Here is a 21,611-nt window from a genome sequence, read left to right on the forward strand (position 1 = left end):
AAATAACTGGGCATGACCTTCTCCTGTTCCCTATACTACTTAAAAAGAGGAAATAATTCTGAATTCTTGTCTTTCCATCAGTAAAAATGGGGAAATGAGAACCAGCCACCTCATGAGATGGTTGATATATATATGTGAAATCATTATTTTAACTTGCCAGTGTGAAACAAATGTTGTCTCCTACCCCACCTGCAAAACTTTTATTGCTGGAAAAAGAAAATTGGACACATCTGAGAACTGCATACCATCTAATCCATGGTTCCCTGTAAGCATCATGGGGTGCTGCAGTGGGAAATTATTGATTTTCAAGGAAAATACAGCAATATCTCTCACATAGCACAACATACTAGCTCAAAGTAGCTCACAGTTTCAATGTTAGATCATGCTACATTCCTTTTTCTTTAAAGATTTTATTTATTTATTTATTTATTTATTTATTTATTTATTTATTTATGAGAGAGAGAGAGAGAGAGAGTGCGTGGGTGAGCCCACACACAAGGGAGAGGCAGAGAGAGAATCTCAAGCAGACTCCCCACTGAGCATGGAACCTGACGCATACCTCAATTTCTTGACCCTGGTATCAGGACCTGAGCCAAAATCAAGAGTCAGATGCTTAACCAACTGAGCCACCCAGGTGCCCTACTACATTCCTTTTTATGACATATCTTTGTGAAGCTGAGTTTTCACAGCTGCTATGACACAAGCAAATAGCTTGTGAAAAACCAACGTGGAACAGGAAATGAGGGACACAGCATTCGTGCTTTCTCCAAGGTTGGAGAAGGTGTACAACGCCCAACAGGTGCACATACCATAGCACTGGCAAGTCATTATGGTTATTTAAGGACGAAAGAAAGGATGATTTCTTTCTGGCTATGTGCGTTAGTGTTTCAAATGCCTGCTAAGTTGTTAGGACATAAATACTTCTTAAATTGTCTGACCTTCCCTTCCTAACAGTTAGAACTGTTCGGTGTTCTTTCTCAGCTTATGGGCTTTGCAAAGGAATTACTGAGACACTAGGGTACGGTGAATGCAGAGAATCTGGGAACCTCTGTGTTGATCCCTTCTCTCCATGGTTACATCAATCACTCTTCCAGTACAATCATTCACTCACTGAAGTAGAGCTTCACCACTATTTAATCTCGAACTCTTCTTTTGCATCCACGAACATATCACAGGAGCACATCAGACCGACATTTAAACAGCACTCGGTAGCCTGAGGCTGTGACTCCTTGAGATTTCACATGCCACCCAAGTAATCCAGTATGCTGGTCTCTTTATCAGCTGACCTAAAGTGATGTAGAGCCAAAGGAGGTCTATAGGGCAAAAGGGGAGTGTGCAGGGCAGAAGGCTCAACCACACGAACATGGTGCTGGGGAGGCAGGAAGGGCTACGGGGGTGGCACGGGGAAGCTCCTACACAAGTCCATGGTTTTCTTCAAGGTTAAAGTTGGTGCTTTTGTGTCAAGGGGTTTAGCAATAAGCCAACCAACAAGCAAGTAGCAAGTCAAATATACTCTCTACATTTGCCACTCTGGGATTTGAATCTCCAGCAAATCAAGTCATGATTGTGATGACTTTAAGCAAAATCTATGAAAGTCCAACAGCTGCCTTTTCCCAAAAAGCAAGAATAAAGGGAGGACCTGACTGGGGTATATAAACCAAGTCATACCCCAGCATTTTAGAAGCATGAAATTCTCATCAAGGATTTATTATGCCCTCAGCTGTGATGCCTTGAGAAAATATAATTCTAGCACACACGAGGGGCTCAAAACAGATGTCAAACAGCTAATTTCTACAGAACTGAACAGGCACCATTACGCTTCAGCCATACATACTATTTTAGTATGCCAAGTTGCCATGAAGCACAAACCAGCTCTTTTTTAATCTTAATTTGTAACCTGGAGTCACATGCCACACTTAAGTATTCCCAGCATATAGTACATTCAACCTATAAAATAAGAATTTCAGACCACAACTGAGCTAAGCTAGGCACTTGGGACAGTTCTATAACCTATTTTAGTGCCTTATGAATAAAAACACAAAATCAAAGATCTTTAATCAACTGGAGAGATATTCTACCTACTTTTTTGGCTAACACAATAGATTCTAAAATAAAAAATAAGTTTTCCTTTAGAGACTTAAAAAAATTCAGTATCCTGAAGTATCGAATTTTATGGGATATGTGTTCCTGATATATTTTTTTAAAGATTTATTTATTTGAGAGAGAGAGAGAGAACTTGGGGGCGAGCAGAGGAAGAGGGAGAGAGAATATTAAGCAGGCTCCATGCTAAGAGGGGAGCCCCACATGGGGCTCGATCTCACGACCCTGAGATCACGACTTGAGCTGAAACCAAGAGTTGGACATTTAACCAACTGAGCCACCTAGGCACCCCTGTGTTCCTGAAATTTTAAAACTTACTTTTTAAAATTATTTCAAATATAATAGTTAAATAGAACTTTGATAACTGCTTTTCTAAAATTAATGATCACGCATTAATTTATCTGATCTACAAAAGCCCTCATCTCAAAATGAATTTCTAAATTCTGAATTGCAACATCATCTGAGAAAACTTAAATCCCTTCCCTTCTCAGAGCTCAGGGGTCTCTTCTGTCAAAGAGGGGTAGACCTCTATTACTGATTTGTAGACTGACCTCAGTAGGGCCAGGGGAGTCACAAGAAACTCCACCCAGGGGCACACAAGAGAACTTCAACTAGAGCCACAATACTTACTCGTTAACCAGATTCACTAAATGCTTTTACTAATTGGACTCCCAAACTTCTTTATTCCATATAGAAAGTCCTTATGACAGAAAAGGAAGTTTAAAGACCACTGACCTAGATCAATAAGTCTCGAATTTTAAGTGAGTATCAGAATCACCTAGAGAGCTTGTAAAAATATAGGTTTTGATTCAGAAGTGTGCATTTAACAAGCTCCCAGGTGATGCTGACACTGCTTGTCTATGGACAACACTGATGTAGTTAGCACTGACCCGGACAAGATCACAAGATCCCTCTGGTTCAAAGTTTTAATTAGCTAAGCTTACATTTCCATAGCATAAGACACATGTAAAATTTTCATAAAGTGACATTTAACAATTACCAGGAACACTGAATCTCATCCCCTTCTTTCAAGCTTTGTATATGTTGGTTCTTCTTTGCTTTTAACCCCCAAATAGTGAGTACAAAATAGGGTTGGAATTTCATTTAAAATAGTATTCCAATCTGAGTGTCTCACATAAGAGGCTGAGAAAGAGGAAGTACTAACCAAAAATATGATCTACAGGACTTTGTAAGCTTTTTTTAGTGATGCAGAAACCAACGACTATGATTTAAGGAATGAAAAATTCGATTTTCCTGATAACTTAAAGATAATTATCCTTATGAAAGTGATTCTCTTTCCTTAAAAAAATTAAAATATTATACCTTATTTCTCATAGCAGCCAGTAATCCTAAATGTTTCGAAAATTGCAACATCTTAAAAAAAATCTCAGTTTGCAGATAAATGAACACCTTAACATAGAGATCTAAAATCTAAAATCAATTAAACTACCCTATGTATCTGTTTAATAAGTGCTTCTGTGGCTGACCAACACCCATTCTGACCCCTGTATTCTTTCCTTAGATGCATTTAGTGCACTGATGCAGGGCCAGTTGTCCAGGTCTCCTGGACAGTTTTACCTTTCTGGAACATTCTATCCTGGTGCTCTGACCCAAAATGTATGACTCTCAAATTTAATCTCATGCCTCAGCTCTTTAAGTGCATCTCACCATAGCCTTTAGCTCCAAAAGCAGATCATGTTGGCAGCTTGGGACAGTCCCTAGAGCAGAGCGGCAGATGGGAGGCTTCAGGGGAGAGGGGGCCGCAGGAAGGGGTGTCTGGGCAAGCCCAATAGGTACCTGAGGCTACCTAATGTGTAGGCACAAAGAAGTGAAATTTAAACTCCCTCACTCAGTGGTTCTCAAATAGACTTAAATGCCCCTTCATTATAAAAATGTACACATAGAGAAAGAGCTATCTTATACACAAGGAAGCCATAAGAGATGGTGTCTCAATGCCTCACAAAGATGTAATTGAAGATGTGGTTCAGGCTTTACTTCAAAAATTCAGTGCCTGACCAAGATGCGGCCTCATAGGGTTGGGGGTGGAGCAAAACATTCTCAAAAGCACAGAGGAAAAAACCATCCATGAGATAATGGGTTTGAGAGGGTAGCACCACGCACCTAGTTGCTAAATGAGCGACATAGACAGACTTTCAGGGATGAGCGTCTCTGGCTTTGGTTGCTTTGGCAGTGAAGGGTTCTATCCTACCGCAGCATTTCCTCCAAAAACTGAGATGTTATGGAGGCTCTGCTGTGGAAGGATTTCTCTCCATCCTTAAAATGTTCAAACCACATTTGATTGGCAATATAAAAGATGGGGTTTCCTACAAAATGCCATATGACCGAAGTTGCTATTCTTTCAATAACCTTATAAAAAGGCTGCCTCATAAAAGAGAGGACAGGATGACAGACCACAAGGGGGAATGTCATGGACACCAACGTTTCAGGAACTGATCCTGGAATGATTTAACAGGTACGTCTCTTTCAATTAACTCAATGTATGCAGTGTAATGATTATACCCGTTATGGGGGATGTGTTTGTCTCCCTCACCTTCCCCTTCCCCTTCCCCTCCTTTTCCATCCATCCCTCTCACACCCCACCCCAAATGCTAACCCTGTCATTTTTATGGCAGATGTTCAATAAACAGTGACTACCGAAGTCATGATTCTAAGATGAATTATATCTCTAATCATAACCATGAAGAATAGGAAAAAAACACGATTCTACTTAAAAATACACTAACTTTCTTTCTTTTGTTTTTAAATATTTTATTTATTTATTTGACAGAGAGTACAAGCAACGGGAGTGGCAGGCAGGAGAAGGAGACTCCCCACTGAGCAAGGAGCCCGATGTGGGACTCAATCCCTGGAGCCTGGGATCATGACCTGAGCTGAAGCCAGATGCTTAACCAACTGAGCCACCCAGGTGCCCCCATGAACTTTCCTATAAATGGGAACATGCTATTGGTGTATAATTCTGAAAGACTACTTCTACTCACAGATGGAGATAATGAAAGCAATACAAAAACAATGGTGCACCTCTGTGAGATCTAAGTTTATCACCCACAGAAAGGAGTTAGAAAGAGCCCACTATTCCTGTGGTCTAGGGTTGGACACTGTTTGCAAACTTCCTCACTGAATACGCCAGTGGCCTTGATTCTGTTTTCTACCAATATCCTTAAAAACGTTATAGGCTTATTATAGGCTTTTTATGACAGCTCTTAATGACATGTAACAGACAACAATCCTTGGCTTCACATAGGGCTCTCCTGGGAAGGGCTACCACATAAGCCTGGGCTTTTGTCCCCTGCCTCTTTCGATCCTCATGCTTTGACTACAATAAGCCAACAGTTAGCTCCTGAGTATCATCTTGCATAAGCACTTTGAGGGCTTAACCCATACCAGCTTACCAAGTCTTTTCTTACCCAGTGTCTCAGGGATGTCGGGCAATGAAAATCATCCAAACAAAGTCTTTACATTTAAACACCTCACCCCGTATTTGCTCCTTGCAGCATGATTTCAGTCTTAAATCACCTTCTATCATAATCTCGAATACCTACATACCTTTGTACTATTAGTAACTTTTCAACCCAGTGCCCAGTAGAATAAGCATTGACTTTGCTGGCAGAGTGAAATGATGGACCTAGATCTCATTATTGGTGATACAAATCTGCATGAAATAGCTATGAACCCGGATATAATCCAGCCACCCTTGAGACATACAGGCCAGTATGCCACCAGAGCTGCTAAGCAACTAATCGAAGAGCCCAGATGTTCTGATGGCATTGCTTATTTGGGGATGTTCTGACGACATTCCCTGTGTGAAGGCTGGCTCCCTTCGGTTACACTGTAGGCCGAATACACACTGTTGGTACAATGTGACAAGTCTGACTGTGCCAGGTCAGGCAGGAAACACGTAGCTGTGTCATCATTCTGCTTTGTAGCTTGGTGGTGGAATTCCACAGTCATTTTAGGAATTTAACACATATTTGGGCATATATCAAATTCAAATTGCAGAAAGCTTAAAATTTCCATCCTAAAAGCACGAAGATTATTTTCGACATGGTAGAAGAATTCATTTTTTTCAAAAATACTAAACTTAAATCTTTCCACACTCCAGTAGAGACCTCAGCTTTCAGAAAGAAGAGATGAGCTCTCCTTCACACTCTGTCATAAAGGGGGAGGAGAACGGAGGGGCAGCCAGGCAGGCTGAAAGCGAGAGAGAATACGAGAGCTTTTTAAAAACACTATTTGTATAAATTGGCCACTCTGACCATATACTAACAACTGCTAGTAATAATTTCCTTGTTGTTTAAAAGGTTCCAATATTTAATACTGTAGCTAAGGGGTCACTGATTACCTCAGTGTTACACACACTCATACACACACGCACTGCACAAAACGTGGTCTTGATTCTCCTACCTTTTAGTTTCAAACCTTGAAAAGCAACCTTGCCAGTGTCTTAATCAAAGTATCGTACACTTTCACCTTAGATGCACTGTCCGGGCTTTAAATATGGATAATGTTACGACTAGATACTAGTCACTCGAAGTTACCCTTATATGGCCCCTAAATCTTGATTTCAAAATCCAAATAACTTCTCAACAAACAAGAATTCTCAAGGGGTGGGGGGGAAACAAACTCTACGGACTGCTTTGGGGATGAGGTGCTACATTTATCACTGACCTTAATTACTATTTGGTGACTGCCGTCACCGGCCTGTGAGCCTTCTCTTCTATCCAGCCTGGGAGGGAGCGATCAACCATCGTTCAGTTGTGAGCTGTGAGGGAACCCGATATTCTTTATTCACCGAACAAAAACCTTATAACCTGATCCTGCCTGTGCTTTGGCCGTAAATGCTGCCCGCGCAGCTGAGGCTTTCAGAGGGGCTCTCTGGGAAAGGGAGGACACCCTGTCTGCCCGAGATCAGCTTACTCCACAACCAGAAAGGGCTCACTTTGAAATAAGTATCCCCTGCTTGGGGGTTCAGAATTTATGCATCCGTACTTGTGTCCATGACAATTTTATTGCATGTCTAGGAAACAGAACAATTAAAGGGGTGCTCCTACAGGAGTCTAGCTTCTGAAAACCTAACATCTCCCATGAAATGATACAGAATATATCAAGATCTGGGCAACCACACTTGATGTAAAAATTTAATAGGTCGTATGTTGTGAATTACATACGGGTTTATATTCACTGAAGTCAACTGGCTATAGTCTGTTTCTTCCTGTACTAGGCTGAAAAGAAGGGCCCAGACTAGGAAGGCTGGGATTTAAATAAAAGATATTAGATCCTTCTGTTCCCAGGCTGAAACAGGGATTAGAATAACACATTTAAATACCTTAATGTTTTTAGCACAAAAAGCATTAATTCGATACTCTGCTTCCTTGAAATGCTTTATTAAAGCCCCCCAAACTCTCTCAGGAGTGTCTGCCTTCCTTGGAGTTAACATACATTTATTGTTCTCCACTGAAAATTTCACTAGTATTTCAAAACAGCGTGCCTGGCCTCTGCTGTGGGGATGGTGGGAATAGGAAATAGAACCGAGAGGAAACCTGAGAAGGCTTTGAGTTTTGACATTTTAGAGCAAGATTATGGCTCCTTCAGGACCACGGATCATGAGCTCATGCACCACTGAAAATAAATGACGACCAAGACGCTTAATAGAATGATTTTAATTAGACCTGCCCTTCACCTGTCGCAAAGGTCACCTGATAACCAATCCAATAAATAAGCTGAGCTGTAACTACCTGTACTCTGGAAAAAGTGGGGCAGCCTGTCTGCCTCTTGACCTTCAGCCCAGGCCCGATCCAAGCAACTCAGAGCCTTAGAGAGCCACAGGGGCGGCAGTGACCAACACCATGTACACCCACTCTCCCAAATTTGAAAATCTGAGAGTGGAATTTGTTGGGTGGAAATGCAAAGAAGTTAGACAAAGCTCTTTCTTCCAAGAATCATATGCCCCTTCTCAAACCTAAAGCCTGTATTTAATACACCACAAATTCTTGATGTCAATAGTAAGAAATGATAATGCCTTTCTGGAGCTACATTTGCCCACGGAATGGGAGAATATATTTGCAAATGATGCTACAGATAAAAGACTGGTATCCAAGATCCACAAAGAGTTTCTCAAACTCAATATGCGAGAAACAAATAAACAAATAATAAAATGGGCAGAAGATATGAACAGACACTTTTCCAATGATGACATACAAATGGCTAACAGACACATGAAAAAATGTTCAAAATCATTAGCCATCAGGGAAATTCAAATAGAAACCACACTAAGATACCACCTTATGCCAGTTAGAATGGCAAAAATTGACAAGGCAAGAAACAACAATTGCTGGAGAGGATGTGGAGAAAGGGGATCCCTCCTACATTGCTGGAGGGAATGTAAGTTGGTACAGCCACTTTGGAAAACACTGTGGAGGTCCCTTAAAAAGTTAAAAATTGAGCTACCCTATGACCTAGCCATTGCACTACTGGGTATTTACCCCAAAGATACAGACGTAGTGAAGAGAAGAGCCATCTGCACCCCAATGTTCATAGCATCATTGTCCACAATAGCTAAATCGTGGAAGGAACCAAGATGCCCTTCAGCAGATGACGGGATTAAGAAGTTGTGGTCCATATATACAATGGAATATTACTCAGCTATCAGAAAGAACGAATTCTCAACATTTGCTGAAACATGGACGGCACTGGAGGAGATAATGCTAAGTGAAATAAGTCAAGCCGAGGAAGACAATTATCATATGATTTCTCTCATCTATGGAACATAAGAACTAGGATGATCGGTAGGGGAAGAAAGGGATAAAGAAAGGGGGGGTAATCAGAAGGGGGAATGAAGCATGAGAGACTATGGACTATGAGAAACAAACTGAGGGCTTCAGAGGGAAGGGGAGTGGGGGAATGGGATAGGCTGGTGATGGGTAGTAAGGAGGGCACGTATTGAATGGTGCACTGGGTGTTATATGCAACTAATGAATCATCGAACTTTACATCTGAAACCAGGGATGTACTGTATGGTGACTAACATAATATAATTTAAAAAACATTAAAATAAAAAATAAAAAATAATTTAAAAAAAGAGTGAACTCTAATGTAAACCATGGACCCCGGGTGATAAGGATGTGTCAGTGTAGGTTCATCGATTGTAACAAATGTACCACTGTCGGGGGGTGGATGTTGATAGTCGGGGAGGCTCTGTATGAGTTGTAAAAATCTCTGTACCTTCCACTCAATTTTGCTGTGAACCTAAAACTGTTATAAAAAAATAAAATCTATTGGGAGGGGGAAGCGGCAGCATTCTACCATTGCCAAAGCAGAACATGAAAATGACTCCTACTGGTTCTATACATCTGCTAAAGTCCCAGAAAGTGACAGAGAAAGATCAACAGACATCAGGCAGATGGGACAGGAGAGCCTGGGTGGGGGAGGGGCGAGCATGAGCACAGTGACCAACCATGTGAACGTCTGTGTAAAGAGAGAACATGAGCCCCAAGACACTGTGCACCCACAGGAGAAATCAATTACAACAGCTAAGTATAAGAGTAGTCAACTTAATCTACTGCAAACTTAATTTGTAACTTGCTCTTCTGACTGATTAAGACTATTATAATAGCACTTCTTTGGACAAAGCCTGGTCTGAAATATAGTTGGCTGTGTATTTCTATCTCCATAATTAGGCTGTCAGCTACCTGGTCTTAGGGATTTCTTTTACTCATCTTTAAAAGCTGTAGCACCAAATACAATAGGTAACAAACAAATGTCTCTTGAATTATCCATTTTTCAGTGATTGTTTTGGACTTCAAACACAGCTCTCCTTGTCCTCCTTCTTAACTTTAATTGTTTTCATTTCATGTTTAAGAATATACTTATCATACTAAATGAGTAATGATCATATTTCAGTTTTGATCAAAGAAAAAGAAAGATTAAAGTATTATTCATTACAACGCCTATTCAGAGAGGCCCAAATCTCAACCTTCAAGTCCACCTGGTAGCTACACTTTTCAGAGTAAATTAATACACCAACAACCACATTTATCAGGTAACTGCCTCCTATAAGCAGGGCCACCACCTAAAAATCAAGTTTGCCATTTATGTGGTTTGATAGGCGGGGTCAGTGCAACTAGCACCTGCCCCGTTCACCTTGGCAGCTGCAGTGGACAGGTAAGCAAGATCACGCTGCTGTCAGGACAGAAAGCCTGATGCTGAGCTTGGCCAGGAGATCAAGACCCAGAGCTAGCGACATACATGCCTACTCGCATTAGGGCTACAACCAGAGGGGAGTTCAGAATGAAGAAAGTTCCAGCCAAGAAACCTGCGAAGTCTAGGGGATGTATCAGGAGCACATTCAGCAGAGTCTCCCAGCTTTATGCATTTTACTCCTTATCCCGTAAAAGTCTAGAAATACAATGCAGAAGGTGAGAAATGCTTAAATCTTGCAGTTATACCCACCTCACTGTTGAGAATGGGAGTCATTGACCAAACTGAGCCTCAACTAAGGGTGTGTGTTAGGAGAGGCTAAAGCAGTGTTATAGCAAGCAAAGTTAGAGAGAATACCCTCTTTTTCTTTTATTTCTAACATGCAAATACATAGTATCTCATGAAATTGAATTGATATATACTATAGATAGAATCTAAAGCAGTGATACAATTTGATGTTACAATTTTTAAAGCAATGTCACAAAATAACCCATCACCCACTTAGAGTGCAGTTTCAAAGGCAAAGTGACAAGTGCATCCCAGGCCTTCCTTTGGGCTCCAGGGACATACAGGTGATAAGAGCACGCACTGGGCCCAATGAAGCTTATTTTTTGTGGGGTTTTTTTTCCCCAATCCTATGGCCCACACCCAGATTCTGTGACCTGAGGTCCAAGGTGATCCTAACCTACATGTGGGGAAAGCCTTTATGATCCTGCAGGTTGCTAAGAAAATCCTAGCCCTCTTGCAGCAGCCGGAGAGTCCGTTCTATTCCAGCTGGGTTCAAGCTGTGGAGGGCTCAGGCTGTGGAGGAGGGAGGACAGAACTCAGGTGATGACCACGTGTGATCGGATGAGCAAGGCGGGATGGTGGGGAACGCTTCACACGAGAGGAATCCACGATTAGGGCAGACCTGGCATCCTTGCCTCCACTCATTCAGACAGACAACCTCCCCAGTTCTGTGTTCTTGCCACTGTGACCAACAATGAGGGTTTCTAATGTTTCTTAATATTGCTTTTTTAAAAATGGAATGCTTCACAAATTTGTGTGTCCTCCTTGTGCAGGGACCATACTAATCTTGCCTGTATTTTTTCCAATTTTAGTATATGTGCTCCCAGAGCAAGCATTAAAACCTATACTTTAAAGATGAAAGCAAAAATATTTTATTATTTTATAATAATCATCATCATAAAGGAGCAGCAGCAAGTGCTGATTTAATACACACTACTTATTCATCAGTGACGGAGCTAAGTACCCTCCACACACTGGCTAATTTAATCCTCACTGCAACTCCGAGAAATCAGTAGTGTCATCCTGATCAACTCAAGGGCGAGAAAACTAGGCTCAGAGTGGTTGACACAGTATGCCCAAGGTCACAGAACTTAATAAGCAGCCAAGACAGGACCCAACTACAGCTGTCTCACCCCAAGGTCTGCCTGCTCAGCCACTCTGCTCCACTCCTGGCTACTATGCAAACACCCATTAGAGAAGCTTCACCTACTTCTGCTGAGCAATCGGGCCGGGCCAGGCCAGGCTGGGGGACAGAGCACAGGCAAAGGATCATCCGTACCCAGCACTCTGAGAACCCCACGAAGTTACCTGATCCTGAGTCTCGGTTCTCGCCTTTGACTTGCAGGTGTTCCCGCTGCCACATGCCTCATGAAGACCAAATACATGCGAAAGGTGGGTAAGCATTTTGAAAGATGGGGGAAAAATCACCTCTTAGCTTCTTCCTGACTCTTGGATTAAGTGCCAACCACCCCTCATCACCCATCCATTGAGGTCACCATCCAGGCTCCATGCTAGTCCTGGCTAGGAAGACTCTCCCCTAAGTTCCTGGCTTCAGGGCCCCCCCAGGGTTTCTGGATGGAGGTGGGATGAGAAACAGCAGAGAAGAAAATTTTGGCTAGTGTGTCCCACAATCCCTTAAAGTCCTGTATCAGATTGTTTTCATGCATAACTTTACATAATTCTTTATATAACAACCCATTAAATTGCATACTAATTCACACTAATGTTCATACATACTGAATATGAATGTATGTAAACACTTAAATAAGACTGTGAGTTCTTGCAGAGTAAAGATTATGTCTTCAGTTTTTAATTGTCCGTACATCCAACAAAGTACTTGGCACACCATGGCGGCTGCCAAGTTTCCCTCCACGGGTCACATTGCAGAAATAACAGAAGCAGTTCTGCTAGATGCTGTGAGGTGAATGGAGCACGTGGAGGTTTGGAGAAGTGAGCAAATGGGAACAAAGAACGAACAACGGTCAGCACACCTCTCTCAGGAGCTTTGTGCCTGGGCAAAGTTGGGAGTTAAAGTGGGGAAAGCCTGCCTCTGCAGATGGAATTGTAATAATATCAGCACTTTTCTTGAATGATTAGAACTGTGTAATTAGCTTTAGTCTGTCCTGATACCCTACAATCACATCAGCTGTTCACTAGGACACATTACAAACACAAAAAATGTGTAACTGCCACCAGCACGATCTCATGATCAAACACGGAAGCATGATTCTTTCTCATTTGTGTACTAGAAATAGTTTTTCGTCTTACTCGTCTCCCAAAATGAAACGAAACAGCAAATAACCCAATAGGGATACAATTAATAAAATGAAAGTCCATAATCCATTTTACTCTTTCCAAAGAAAAGGGACAGAAATTGATAGAAGACAGATTTCAAACAAGCTTAACCATGTAAAATAACACCAATGAATAAGTTAAACACAGAACTACCCCCTCTAACAGATGCCCATGTTCAGTTAGCCTAAAAATCCCAATGAAAACTGTAATTACGTATTCTCTTCCATCACAGATGGCCTGTTACTATAGTAAAAAATAAAATTTAAAAAGCACTTTATCTCTGAAATGATTAAATATTATTAAAAAAAAGTTAAAATCTGAACTTGTTTACATTTGATCTGAACAAATTTTAAAGCTAAAACCTCTCTGCCTACTTTTTGACATCAGACAATTCTCCAGGACGCTTTACTTACCTGAGGCTCTCTGTGAGCTCCAAACCTGTAGGTAAAGTTCTTCTAAAATTGAAGATATTCATTTTTACTCAAAGAAAAATACTTTTCAACATTATTGCAAAGGTAATTTTGGCTGATTTTTACAAAGGTAGAGCGCGCAGTGGTTCTCTCTCTCTCCATATATATAAATATATACCATTAAATCAGATTAGTAAAAGCTCAAAAAATATCACATTCCATTTGAAATGTTTAGAGTTGAAACTTTCCTAAGAAGCAAATAGAAGGCCATTGTTTCCTGGGAAGATAACGGTCTGATGGGTCTGGGCAGTGAGCACGTTCTGTTTGACTTGCTCTCTGATAATCCGAGCAGTAGTAAAGCAGACGCCAGGCCAGTTAGTTTAATAAGCCACCAATACTCTTTGTCAGCTTTCTTTGTACATTCTGGAACTCTTTATTGGCAGGTAATGAAGTTCAGGTCATTAACAAAACAAAGAAAAATATATTCAATAATCCAGCCACACAGACTGTAGCAAACTAGCTAACCAACATAAACGTGTCGGGCAATTAAGTTAGATTTGTAACGATAGCCTGACACTTTTGAGGTGCTACAGCGATAAGGCGGGGCTCTCAATCTCCACGGAGTCAAATGGTATCGGCAGTGCGCCTAGCGGCTCTTGGAACAAGTCAGACACACATGATGCTAAGTGCAAGGGGAGTAATTTCTTTTTTCAAGTCCTTGAGTGAATGAAGAAGAGAAAAGTATGCATGAAGGCTGGCTTAATACACTTTAATGGTCATTAGGAAATAGCTATTCTCTATTTCTTCCAGATGCTCTGTTAACTAAGGAAACAGACTTTTCTTTAACTCTGAAGGCTAAGTTTTGACACACGTGGTGCTTCTCTCTCTCTCTCTCTCTCTCTCTCTCTCTCTCTCTCTCGTGCACACCCACCCGCCCAGCACAGTGGCAAAGGAGACCCTTCCCACAGTCAGGGAGACGCTTCACTCCAGAACATTATCCCACGAGTCTCACGGCGCTGCCAGTTCTCGTGACAACATGTCTCTAAGACAGAAGCTGGGAAACACCATCCCAGACATGGAGAGACCGTCCCTCCATGCTGAGGATAACTTTCCTCTGTGGTCCCCCAGTGCAGGTCGGCACCACACGCGCTGTTCTGCAACATGCCCCAGTGTTCACCTCAATACCTGGCACGTGGCTGGCATTCAGAGAGTATTTGTGGATACTCTTCCCCGCCAGAATGAGTCTCCAAATTTACAGTGACACAGGGCTCTAAAAGGCAGAGCACGGTATTCATTAAAGGGATGGGGAAATGAATAACCACACACCCAGAGTGTCTGGCCAACACTCGTATGACTCAGCAACTGAGCTGGGCGGCTGAATCAGCTGAAGGTGGTTTTCTAAATGTGTGTGGGTTGAGCCAAAGACAGCTATGGGACCAGCCCCTGGGGCGTTATCACTCAGGCAGCAAGTCCCAGTGTGCATCGTCGGGTCTGTTTGTGATGCCACTTCCCAGATTTACTTGCTTTTTTGCCCATACGGTGCTCTTGAACATGCCGTGGCCACTACTGGCTTTTCCAATAAGCGCGCTAAGACCTATTTCTGCACCACGCCGGCCAGCTGCCCTTCAGATGAAGACTGCCCGATCCTAAGTGAGCAGCCAAAGACACAGTGGAGGGTGGTGAGTCCACAAAAATAAATAAATAAATAAATAAATAAATAAATAAATAAATAAATAAATAAATAAAATAACAGCTGTCTTTCTCTGTGCTCGTTCTGAGAGAATGGAAGGGGATGGCAGGCCAAACCAACCAATGAACAGTCCAGGAGAAGGCAACAGCTTGAACAGAGTTTGTCAAAAACTAAATACAATAAAAATACACACGTTGACATGTGGGTAGATAAGCACCTTAATCTACTACCAACGCACATATAGGACCATATATAACTTCTGAACAGGAGAGCTAACTGCACGAATGTACGCCAGGAAAGTCACCGGATCAGCAGATGAGGTGCTGGGCCTAAGACAGCCCCGAGGGCGCCATCTGTAAGCACCACACCATCAAGAGCGCCGTAGGTCTGAAGTGTGTCCCCGTGGAACTGGGGCGTACATCCATGGTGTACTGCAGCATGAAGACAGCAAGCTGAGAGATTGCACATCCAGTGGCGTCTGGCTGGGGACGGGCAGTACGTAGACACACACGTGCACATGCAGAGATGAAAGTGCAGGAGAAAGTGGTTATCTCTGACAAGGGCGGATCTAGGCAAATTATTTCCTCCTTTTTGTTCTCTGTGTTTCACGTTGAATATAGGTACTGCTATTATCATGACAAAGCAAATAAGTTCTTAAAAACAAAAGCTGATTAAATACCCTTTGAGACCTCACTCAACTGTACTCGTCTTTAAAATCTTTCGTGGCCACCGTTGACCTTGAGCGTAGCCTCTTGAGTTACACTACACTGCAGGACATTTACAGACTCAGGAGGTATGTCTCAGCATTCTAAATACCGAAGCATATGAAAAAGTCCTGCAAAACAAGAGGCTGATGTTTCTTTGCCCCCTGCCTCTATGCCCCCCATTCCTGGCAACCGTCTCTTACCTACAGTCTCAGCCTCACTAGACATCCGCTGATGAGGCCGAATTCAAAATAATCCAAGGGTGTGCGATTAACTTAGTTCCCTTCAAATAAATACAGAGAAGGTTGTAGGAGACTCAAGAACACCCCCCCCAATAAATCATACAAGTACAGTAGGCTCCATTTCACCAGGAAAATGTGGAGTTTGTACCCTGAAGACAGCAGAGCTGGCTGTGAGCTCACCAGCACCGCTGTAGACAATGAACCCGGGCCTCTCAGTTTTCCAGTATGCTGTGACACAGTCCAGAATTTTAGACCCCACACAAACAGAACAACAAATCCTCGGGCTTCAAAAACAGATACGTTGCTAATACTTTCCTTTACCTAACTACCAATGTAATCCCAAAAGGACTTCTAGGCTTTTCCAGAGCAACTCTTTCAAAATCGAAATTTTATACGAGGAGGAGCTCTCTACACACAAATAATTATTTTTAAAGTAAACTTAGATGTCACTGATCAGGAGACAGTATTACAGTTATCTCAAATAATTCATTCTTCTGAATAATGACTGGAGCTTCCTGTCTTAATTTCCTTTTCATTTTTAGAGAAAATCTGCAGAAACCCCATGGGTTTGTTGCCCTCCACTCCTGTCTATGCTGTAGCCTTGCCTTACTCATAAGACCATTCTTCCTACTGCACTTTCTTGAATTCCTCAGGGTCCTCCCCCACCTCCCCCGGGAATGAGCCTAAGCTTCCAGAGGCTTCCTGGTCACACTTTAGGAGGTGTGGGTATATGTCCATTACTTTGACTGCGTTGATGGTTTCATGGGTGTTTGCATTTGTCCAAACAGCAAATTGTACACATTAAGTATGCATTGATTTTGTATCTGCATGATACCTCAACAAAGCTACTAAAAACATGCAATAGTAACGGACTCTGAGGGGAGCATTATGTCTGTATCTCGAATTGTCTGTCTTCCTGTGGATGCCTAAGTTTTATTTCCTGGGTTTCTGAGTCTCTTCCATATTTGGGCTGCAAACTAATATTTCAAACACATAATTTCTCCTTTATTTCTCCAAACTCAAAACACTATATTAAATTACAATAAATCTTTCTTTTTAAAGAGGTTTCCTGAGTACCCCAGTGCCTAATGAGGCTCCTTTCCTGACACTCCCTCCCTGACAATGCCCACGCCCCATCCCCTACCCACCCATGGTCCTGCTGCCCTGCTTTTCCTCCTGACAAATCTGTTCCTCCAACTCCCTATCTCCCCCCTCTGCTAACTTCTACTCCATTTTGAAGACTGGCTTCAATGTCACCATCTCCCTGGGAGAGGTCTCCCCCAACCCCGCCCACCTAACCTAGCCAGGCCCCTCTGTTCTGGAGCCCCTGGTGAATCCCTCAGTCAGCACACTCACCTCATCACCCTGAAATGATCACTTATGTGTCTTTCTCAAGGAACTAATTCCTGGAAGGCAAAGACTGTTTTCTTTTGTATCCTTGGTGCCTAGTTCAATGCATGACACAGATAGCACCAATGATAATAAGAGCACCAACTTCTATCTCCTGGAAACAAATAACCCAACTACAATTCTCTATTCCCAAGAACTGCTCTTAGAACTTCTCTCTCAGTTGGCATTATGATCCCATTGTCCTCTAATGACAAACACCGGTTCCTCCGTGTATTTTAGATTTCAAACTTCACAGAAATTTTGGCATAGGACCAAACTAGGTTTCCGTATTCTGATTTCCACAGATCGAGACAGAAATGCCTATGGTTTTGTAAGTGCGGTGATGATGGTGGGGGCGGCTCTTCGCAAATGCTAAAAACGTTAAAATAAAAAGAGGAGGAAAAACATTCTGAAAATGCTACAACCCAAACCAGAATAGCTGCTAATACAAACAGGCCCCTTCCCAAATGTAAGCGGGTCACAAGTAATGGCTCACCTCAAAGCGGCCGCAACGATACTGTTTACTCTCCATTTGGGGCTTAAAAGCATTTTCGTTGATGAACAGGCCCCGAAGCAGAAACATCTAAACCCATGCTAATGCCCAGCAGAGCAGTAACTTCTTTTGATTAATTTACCAGTACTGAAAGCACAAGAAAGAGATCAAACCACGTTCTGTACTAAACAATTAAACAAGCAGCCGATGCCTCCAGGATGGTGTATGTCAGGATGAAAGCCGGTTGGGGTCGAATGAAAAAGCAACAAATATCTTACATTGATTAATGCTTATAGGATTTTTTCCCCTTCAATGTCATAACATTTCATTCAATGGTCAAACCGAAGAGTTTATATAACATTGAAAACAGAAAAAAGTTCCAAAACTTAAGAAAATTCAGATGTGTGGTGAGGAGAAAAATCAGGTCAGTTCTTCAGAACCTTCCAAACCGTGTGGCGGAACGCTGAGCAGTCTGCTGAAAAACCTTCTCCATGAAATAGCACGGGGGAGAATCTCATCACCTCCTTTCAGCGAAAAATAATTTCCCTACTATGAGATTTTCTTAATTTACATTATTTAGTCCATTCACAATGTTCAATACCATCTGTATAGACTGTTTTGAAAACAGAGCCAAAATATAGTACAAATGTATCTCTACTTAATTTTTTTTCATTGGACTTTAAACCAAACTGATTCTCAAATCAGAATGAACTACAAATATGTTAGTAGTTAACCCTCAGATTTTCTGAATTATCTGAATCAATTTTTTAAAACCCAATGAATATCTTTGTAAGAAACAAAACTAATTTATATACTTGTAGAAAAATAACTGAACCAGACCAGCTAAAAATGTCATCTTCCTGCAAAGTCACAATTTTCTAATTTTAGATCCCCAAGGAACATTTTTTAGGTAATTCAATATTATCTTAACGAATTTACTGAATTTACTTAACGAATTACAGTAGGGCTACTCCCTACTTCTCTTTCCTAATCTATAAAATGGGGATGATGACGCATGCCTTGCAGGATTTTAAGATTAAATGGCATAGTAATATATAAGCATAAATCTTCAAACTGTATCATATTACCTCCCTCCCCACACACTCAATACCAGTCTATGCTAGATTATTTGCAGAGCATTCCCTCTGCTTAGAATACAACCCCTTGTGGCGAATTCCCCCTCCATGCTTGGGGCTCGCCTCTTCTGTTTTCACACAGATCTCACTATATCATAAGGGCTCCTTCAGAGACAGACTTCAGGGCAAAGATTGTTCGGCAAAGGTTCCCTGGTATGTGGAAGACATTATGATACCCTTTACTACTTGTCGAAAAATTAAAACTGAATCCCTTCATGTTTTTAAACTCTTATATGGAAACACCACAAAATTTGGAAATACACACCTGAAAGCTGACTCTTCTACTGACCTTCCCACAATTCTTTCCCTCTTACGAAGATATATTAACCCAAAGAGCATGGACATCTAGGCACGTTTTCCTACTCAAACACTCTGGCTCTAATTGGCTCTGATCCCTTTTTACTACTGATGGAGAGAATAAATGGGTTGTAGTTGAAGTGAATGTAAGTTCCTACTGATCCCCATTTCTGATCTCTTGTATGTGTACAGAAACACAAAAACTGCTATTCTAAGTCTTCTCAAAGGTGGTAACATCCTCCTTTGTCAAAAAATACTTGAAAAACTCCTGGGTGCGATCAGGAAACACAAGGAAGAAGGGTCTCGTTTTCCAGAGGAAGTAGAGGACCGTACCACAGACTGAACATGATCCTTGGCGGTCTCCGGGATTCCCCCCGCTGGAACTAAACGCATCCTCTCTAAGCAGCTCTGGTCACAGGGCTATTTTGAAAGCACAGGCAAGAAAAGCTGGAGATGATGCCACAAGGTTGAAGTATAGAATTAAGAAATACATGTGAATTATTCCACAGTGATTTTGACTGGTTTAAAAAAAAAAGGGGGCTTTCACTCGGACCTGTTTAGACAGCTCAGTCCTTTTTTTTTTTTCCAAAGATTTTATTTATTTGACAGAGAGAGAGAGAGCAGAGGCACGGGGAGTGGCCGAGGGAGAAGCAGGCTCCCCACTGAGCAGAGCCTGCCTTGGGACTCGATCATGACCTGAGCCAAAGGCAGATGCTCAACTGACTGAGCCATCCAGGTGCCCTTCTACAGCTCAGTCTTAAATGGACTTCTCTCTACATACTCCTCAGTGGCAATGGTCAGATTTTCAGCTAGCGAAGAAACGTTTTGCTGCTATTGTTATGGAGGCATATATAACATCCGTCCAGGGGAGAGAATGTGCTCGTAAAGTTCCCTTTCAGTACCTGATCACCAGGATCTCTGACAAGTGAGCAGGGAGCATCATAGACTCAACCTGGGTTAACTGTTTTCTAACTACAAGGAAATCTCACACATATTTGAGCACCTAGAGTATACAAAGTAGCCTCAAATACTATCCCTAAAGAAGAGATCCTTACAATGTATAAAAGGGACCATAAAAAAGCCCTAGTTCAAATTCAAATTCTTTTAACAGCTTCATTACTTTATTTGCCTATGCCCTACGCTCTTCTTATTTCCCAGGTTAAATAACCGAGAAAGATGCCCAGGTCTTGTCATCCATTCTGCGTTAAGTTTACGTCAGTATGCAAATTCCTACAGCCTGAATGCTCTGTACAAGTCTTCCCTGTTATCACGGGAGTTTCTGTTTGTTTTTAGGGTTTTAGTCTTGAGTGGGCTTTTCCCATTAGCTCATCGAGGATGTCATTAAGCAAGCCTGCCAATTTCAGCTGGAAAAATGAGGAGTACAAATTACACAATCTGGATTTTAAAGTCTCTTCTGAAGAATATTTGCAGTGGAGGATCCTCTTGGGTACTGAATGGCATTTTTACAAAGGTTCATAGCAGAAGAGTGAGAAGTCACCCCCTAAGGTATCCAGAGTATGGTGAAAAAACATAGGGCACAAACGTAGGATTTAGTCAGCCTTCTGCATGGCATTCTTTCAAACCCACGGAAATCTATTCTTACGCGATTTCTCTTCTACTACAATACCCTCTTTGGAACGTACACACACACACACAAACCCTAGGAAACAACTAGAGGATGAAACTCAGGTGTGTATTTGCTTAAAAACAGTCTTATTTTGGGGGCGCCTGGGTAGCGCAGTCGTTAAGCATCTGCCTTCGGCTCAGGGCGTGATCCCGGGGTTCCGGGATCGAGTCCCACATCGGGCTCCTCTGCTGGGAGCCTGCTTCTTCCTCTCCCACTCCCCTGCTGTGTTCCCTCTCTCGCTGGCTGTCTCTCTGTCACATAAATAAATAAAAAAATCTTAAAAAAAAACCAGTCTTATTTTTAAAAGCATAAGCCATGAAGTTCTACCAGCGTTAGACATTGGGGGTGCCTGGGTGGCTCAGTCGTTTAAGCATCTGACTTCTGCTCAGGTCATGATCTCAGGGTCCTGGGGTCGAGTCCCGCATCGGGCTCTCTGCTCAGCAATGAGTCTGCTTCTCCCTCTCCCTCTGTGATCTCTCTCACTCTCACTCTCTCTCAAATAAATAAATTAAAAAAAAAAAGAAATTAATCCTCACCCTTATTTCATTCATGTGATGTTCACTTCATTCCTTAAATACAACCCCATTATCCTGTCTTTGTATCCACTATGTATTGGCTGAATTCACATAGGTAACTCTATGTGAGAACACCCCAGCACATCCCCAGTCACCAGGAAAGTTCCACACTCAGTCTCAGGGCGGATATGGAGTTCAGAGCTCAGATGGA

General features: G+C 42.0%; 1 protein-coding gene and 1 non-coding gene across 3 annotated transcripts in view; both read right to left on the minus strand.

Annotated features, from left to right (window-relative positions):
- Positions 1-21,611, minus strand: part of ATP8A2 (ATPase phospholipid transporting 8A2) — a 564,765-nt gene that overhangs the window by 221,403 nt on the left and 321,751 nt on the right. The gene's annotated exons all lie outside the window — the stretch shown is intronic.
- Positions 11,331-11,438, minus strand: LOC123792015 (U6 spliceosomal RNA). Its single transcript, XR_006779606.2, has one exon. It is a non-coding gene; the product is annotated as a U6 spliceosomal RNA (small nuclear RNA).

This window comes from Ursus americanus, chromosome 10, assembly GCF_024610735.1.
Source record: "Ursus americanus isolate L20-20 chromosome 10, mUrsAme1.1.p, whole genome shotgun sequence".
In the NCBI taxonomy this organism is placed as follows: domain Eukaryota; kingdom Metazoa; phylum Chordata; class Mammalia; order Carnivora; family Ursidae; genus Ursus; species Ursus americanus.